The following is a 6504-nucleotide window of genomic DNA, read 5'->3' on the forward strand; positions in this document are numbered from 1 at the left end:
CGCACATAAAGAGGGAGGGGGGGGGGGGGGGGGTGGCGGAATAGACTCGCGACCGCCTCCCCTCCTACCCGACTGGCCCTCCCGCCTGCCAATCACCGCCTTCCCTCTCTCCGATTGGGCCGCGCTGCCGTGCCCCAATCGAGTGACTCATCGGGCCCCGCCCCCTCCCAACGTCTGGCTAAGGGGCGGGGCCACCTGGGCCCTAGCAACAAGGGTGATGTCATGGGCAAGAGTACAATTGGGGGGGGTTGGGAGTGGGGGTAGGGGGTGGGGTTAAACATATTGTCAAGAAAACTCTTGCCAGCAAATGGCTTCACGCAACTTGGCCACATTGCCAGTGCCTTTTTGTTTTAAGTGGTACATGGGAATCACCGGCAGTCAATGTACCGGAGAAAGAGTTGTGGAAGGGGGCCGGAGTAGGACTGGAACAGGGAATGTTCCACATACCCCATGGGAATCACTGGCTGGGTCAGTTGCCCAGTTGGATACAAGAAGGGCATTAGTGAACCAGATGGGTTTTAATGGCAATCGACAACGGCTTCATGGTCACCCTGAGACTTTTCCTTCCACGTATTCTATGGAATTCAAATTTCACTGCAGGCTGTGGCGGGATTAGGACCCAGATCCCCGGGGAATTAATTACCCTGAGTGTCTGGAGTTCTGCTGAAGAGTCGTGCGGACTCGAAGCGTTAACTGTGCTCCTCCCCGCCGATGCTGCCAGACATGCTGAGCTTTTTCCAGGTATTTTTATTTCTATCTCCCGGAGTACGGGTCTGGTGACAGTTCCACTGTGCAGCCACCTCCCCATTACCTTGCTGTTATTGATTCAGGGGATGCGCTCTCCTAAGGGCTCGTCTCATTGCCGCACCTGAATTCCCTTCACTCCTGAACCTGTTACAGTCCTATTTGCTTTGCAGCAAATTCGGGTTCCCGGTGCGGAAGACACCATGCGGCACAGACTACCTGCACTTGTGTGGGTCTCGTGTGGCAATACAGGTTGGCACCGAGCGGTTTGGCTGCTACTGCACGATACATCCTGCCCATTCCATCGCTCGCGTGAAAACATCAGAAAGATTTACAACCCAGAAGCAGGCCTGCCCCGCCAGGGCAAAGTCACCCCACCTGCAGTACTGCACGGTTTTGGTCTCCTTACTGAAGGAGGGATACATTCCCATTGGAAGCAGATCAGAGATGATCCACTAGGCTGATTCCGAGGATGAAGGGATTATCTTGTGAGGAAAGACTGAGCAGTTGGAGCCGCACTTACTGGAGTTTAGAAGAGTGAGATGTTATCTTACTGAAACATATAAAATCCTGAGGGAACCTGACAGGGTGGATGCTGAGAGAATGTTTCCCCTTGTGCGGGCATCTAGAACCAGGGGACACAGTTTCAAAATGAGGGGTCTCCCATTTAAGACAGAGATGAAGAGAAATCTCTTCCCCGGAGACCAGTGGAGGCTGGGTCATTGAATATATTCAAGGCTGAGTTAGGTAGATTTTTGATCGATAGGGGAATCAAGGCTTATGGGGGGCAGACAGGAAAGCGGACTTAAGGCCACAATTAGATCAGCCATGATTTTACTGAATAACTGAGCAGGCTCGAGGGGTCAAATGGCCCACTTTTGCCCCCAATTCTTGTGTTCGCCTGCAAGTTCCCCCTCCAAGCCACTCATCATCCTGACTTGGAAATATATTCATTGTCACTGAGTCAAAATCCTGGAGCTCCCTCCCTAACAGCACTGTGGGTGTACCTACACCACATGGACTGCAGCGGTTCAAGAAGGCAGCTCACCACCACCTTCTTAGGGGCAATTAGGGATGGGCAATAAATGCTGGCCCAGCCAGCGAAGAGGCAACAGTACCGTCACTGGGTGAAGACACCAACCATCATCATGTGCCAGCAGGGTCTGCGTTGGTGCCACTGTAGTCTCTGAGACAAAGTTGTGGGTTCAAGTCCCACTCCAGGATTTGAGATCAAAAATAAAGGTGGGCACATCAGTGCATGACTAAGAGGAGTGCTGAACTGTCAGAGGTGCTGCCTTTCAAATATTAAACTGAGGCCCCCATCTGCCCTCTTAGTTGGATGTAAATTAAAGATCCCATTGCACCAAGAAGAGCAGGGAAGTAAACTCTAGTATCCAAGCTGATGTTTGTCATTCAGTCAACAATCACAACAAAAAACAGATTATCTGGCCATTATCACATTGCTGAGCACGTATAAATAGGGGACAGCTGGGACACTGGGAGAGAGGAGAGCTGAGACTGAACAAAGTCAATAAACTCTCTTTATTTTTGACTTCACCAAGCAGCTTGGATTCTATGAACATGTGGAGTGCCAAAAACTGGAACGTCTATTTTGTCACTAGGGAACCAGAGAGCTCGGACCTTGCCGTCTGTGAATTGGGTGCCACATTTCCGACATTCCAACAGTGACTATGTTTCGAAACCACTTCAGAGGCTGTAAAGTGTTTTGAGACATCTGGCGCTTGTGAAAGGCTAGATGCAAGACTTGCTTCCCTTTCCGTTCAATACGACAATACTGAGCTAGGCAGCACCACAAACCTCTGACACTGGAGTAGCGCCACTCCCAAATGGATCCAGTTAGCAGTGTGATGCAGGCTTGTAATCATAGTGCGCCCCTTGATTCAGATTGCAGAATTAATGAGCTTAATTAATTAAACAGGAATGCAAAACAACACACGTGAATATGTTGTCAGACTTGTGAATGATACGAAACAGCAAAAACATGGTGGCTTGGACTCAAACAAATGACTTAGTAACGGATGCGAAAGGGCATTGCTTCATCTCTTGAAACTCATGGTCTGAAAGCAAAGATTTCGGCTCTCCTCAAAAGCTCAGGTCTTTTTCGTTTCTCGGATCAATAGTTCTTATTGAATGCCCTTTGGGCTAGAGCAGTGCATATCGATAACAGGAGAAAATGGGATCATTGCAAGTTCACCTTCTTAAGGGCAATTCAGAACCAGGAACAAATGCTGGCCTTGCCAGCGAGGCTCAAGCTCAGAGAAGGTACAAATAAATGCTGTTCTAATGAAGGATTGGCCTGTAAGTTTTGAAAAAAGGAATTTTTTTTGAGGAATGGTGAATGAGCTCGGCGTCGATAAAGGGAACTGTCAATGAGCTAGCTTGATTCTGTACTCAGTTATCCAAATTTGCCTCAATTGTTACGGAAATAAAGCAGTCACGCTCAATTATCATGACCGAGTGAGGATTCCTGCCCTCGAAACCTTCGAACCCTTGGGGGGAAAAAAAAGACAGTAATTTAAAATCTCACTGTCAATTCTGAAAGTCGAGAGCCAGGACTGCTAACATTCCTTCCACGCTGCCAACTTAATCCCTCTCGCCACCTTTCAAGAATTCAGGAACAGCATGAACGCTGCTGGCTCCCAAGTCTCTGGGCTGGAATGATAATCTGACTTCTAAACCTTCTTCTGGGCCTCAAACCTAAATCCCTCGCATGCCTGTGTGACAGAGAACAATGGGTTAGCTTTGTGCCCTGACACTCTTGATTACGGCTTTGCTGACTGACTTTGTCGGGTGTGTACCAAGAAGCTCAAATTGAGAGTTGCTAAGTTCTGACAAGCATTGTGAATTACGCTGGACTTTAGTACTTCGACTGGCACAGAGCAAGGCAGCGACTGAATCTCTTTCCACACTGGCAATTGTTCAAGTCAGGCTTTGGGAGACTACTTTCTGCACACAGGCTCCTGGAGTTTATACTGCTAAACCCAGCTCTCCTACAGCCCTGTGACAAAATAGAAGCTCCAGTTTTTGGCATGTGGAGTGTTAATAGAATCTGAGCCAGTTGGTGAAGTCAAAATCAAGATACAGGGATTTTCTTTACTGAGAGGATTTATTGACTTTGTTCACCCTCATCTCTCCTCCCTCCCAGTGCCCCAGGTGTCCCCTATTTATATGCTGAAGGTACTTAATTAAACAATGCCCTAGAACTATGAGTCTTAAGAATTTTTTAAAATTCATTTATGTGTTGTGGGCATCCCTGGCTGGGCCAGCATTTATTGCCCATCCCTAATTGCCCCTTGAGAAGGTGGTGGTGCAGTCTGCTGCAGTCCATGTGGTGTAGGTGCCCCCACAGTGCTATTAGAGAGGGATTTTGCAACTGTGAAGGAACGGCGATATATTTCCAAGTCAGGATGGTGAGTGGCTTGGAGGAGAACTTCCAGATGGTGGTGTTCCCATGTATCTGCTGCCCTTGTCCTTCTAGATTGTAGTGGTCGCGGATTTGGAAGGAGGGAGTGCTGCACTGTCAGAGGAGCTGTCTTTTGAGATAAGATGTTAAACTGTGGCCCTGTCTGCCCTCTCAGATAGACATAAAAGATCCAATGGCATTATTTCAAAGAAGGGCAGAAGGTTCGGGATGAACCTCGTAAAAAAACTTCCTCTTTCCAGACCTTCTTTGCAATGGCACATTCCTGAAGAGGGTGACTAAAGAGAGACCTCGCTTCATAGTGAAATACATTAACTAAGGCTGTTCTCTCAATCAAATTCAAAGTCCCCCTCATCAGCTTACATTCGCACCTTTAACTTAAGAAATATCCCAGGATCCCTCTATATGTGTGTCTGGAAACCAGATGACAGGAAAGCAGGGGTAGGGAAGATCTGATTTAAGAAATGGAGCTTGAGGAGGTTTTTAAAGAAGGTGAGGGACAGTGAGGAGAGGGTTGGGGAAGGGATTCCAGAGAGTGAGGTCGATGGGTGGTCCATCAAGGCTTCAGCAAAAGAATAAATAAAGACTGTTAGTGGTTGGTGGGCGTTTAAACTAATTTGGCTGGGGGGATGGGATATGAAGTGGAGGTAGTGTAAGGGTGATGTATAGAAAAGTGTAGAAGATAAACCAAATCAACCTGGCAGGCAGAGCATATATAGTCAAGTTGAGGCACAAGGGAGCATAGCAAGGCTGGATGGCATTAATTTTAAGGCAAGAAGTCTTGCAAGTAAGGCAGATGAGTTGCAGCATTGATTAACACATGGGGATATAAACCTGCTATCACCGAGACATGGTTGAGGCAGGTACAGGACTGGCAGCTCAGTATTCCAGGGTCCAGGGTATAGAAACTTCAGGCAAGATGGGGGGATGGGGGGTGGTATAAAAGAGGAGGCAGTGCTGCAATGTTGTCAAGGAGTCAATTACTGCAATAAGGAGGGATGATACTTTAGAAGGTTCTTCAAATGAGGTAATGTGGGTAAAACCTAAAAACACAAAGGGGGCAATCACATTGCTGGGAGTGTACTATAGACCCCCAAATAGTCAGAGAGAGACAGGACAGATATGTAGGCAAATCTCAGAGAAATGTAAACATAATTGGGTAATAATAGTAGGGGATTTCAACTTCCCCAGTATTAACTAGGATATACAAAGTGTGAAAAGCTTAGAGGGGGCAGAATTCTTAAAAATGTATCCAGGAGAGCTTTTTAAGCCAGCACATATAAAGTCCGACAAGAGAGGGGGTGGTGCTGGACCTAGTTTTAGGGAACAAAGCCGGGCAAGTAGTAGAAGTGTCAATGGGGGAGCATTTTGATGATAGTGACCATAACTCAGTGAGATTTAAGTTGGCAATGGACAAGGACAAAGATGGACTGGAAATTGGGGGAAGGCCGATTTTAATATGATGAGACAGGATCTGGCCAATGTGGACTGGAAGCAGCTACTCATAGGAAAATCTACATCAGAGTATTGGGAGTCATTCAAAAAGGAAATAGTGAGAGTGTGGAGCCAACATGTTCCTGTAAATGTGAAGGGTGGAACCGACAAGTCCAGAGAACCCTGGATTCGAGGGATGTATAGGATTGCATAAGGAGAAAAAGGGAAGCTTATGGTAGATACAGAGGGCTCAAAACAGCAGAAGCCCTAGAGGAGTATAGAAAGTGCAGGGAGTTACTTAAAAAAGAAATTAGGAGAGCAAAGAGGGGGCATGAGAAAACACTGGCAGGTAAAATAAAGGAGAAATGAAAGGTGTTTTATAAGTATATTAGGGGCAAGAGGATAACAAGGGAAAGAGTAGGGCCCATTAGGGAAACCTGCATGAGCAGCCAGGCAACTTAGGTGAGTTTTTAAATGAGTACTTTGCATCTGTATTCTCTATAGAGAAGGATGATATAGGTATAGAAATTAGGGAGGGGGACTGTGATATACTTGAACAAATTAGCATTGAGAGGGAGGAGGCATTAAAGGTTTTAGTGGGCTTAAAAGTGAATAAATCCTCAGGTGCAGATGAGATGTATCCCAGGCTGTTATGTGAAGCAAGGGAGGAGATTGCAGCGGCTTTGACACATCCTCTCTGGCCACAGGAGAAGTGCCAGAGGACTGGAGGACATCTAACGTGGCAATTACAGGCCAGTGAGTCTAATATCAGTGGTAGGAAAGTTTTAGGTAAAAATTCTGAGGGACAGGATTAATCTCCACTTGGAGAGGCAGCGATTAATTAAGGACAGTCAGCATGGTTTTGTCAGGGGGAGAGCATGTCT

At 46.9% G+C, this 6504-nt stretch overlaps 1 protein-coding gene across 1 annotated transcript in view; it reads right to left on the reverse strand.

Annotated features, from left to right (window-relative positions):
• LOC121289814 (rab11 family-interacting protein 1-like) overlaps positions 1-3311 on the reverse strand; it is a 38132-nt gene extending 34821 nt beyond the window's left edge. The window contains exon 1 of the mRNA XM_041209675.1: positions 3293-3311. The gene's annotated coding sequence lies outside the window, so the exon portion shown is untranslated. The remainder of the gene's footprint in view (positions 1-3292) is intronic.
• Positions 3312-6504: the final 3193 nt, after the last annotated feature.

Source organism: Carcharodon carcharias, chromosome 17 (genome assembly GCF_017639515.1).
Source record: "Carcharodon carcharias isolate sCarCar2 chromosome 17, sCarCar2.pri, whole genome shotgun sequence".
NCBI lineage: Eukaryota > Metazoa > Chordata > Chondrichthyes > Lamniformes > Lamnidae > Carcharodon > Carcharodon carcharias.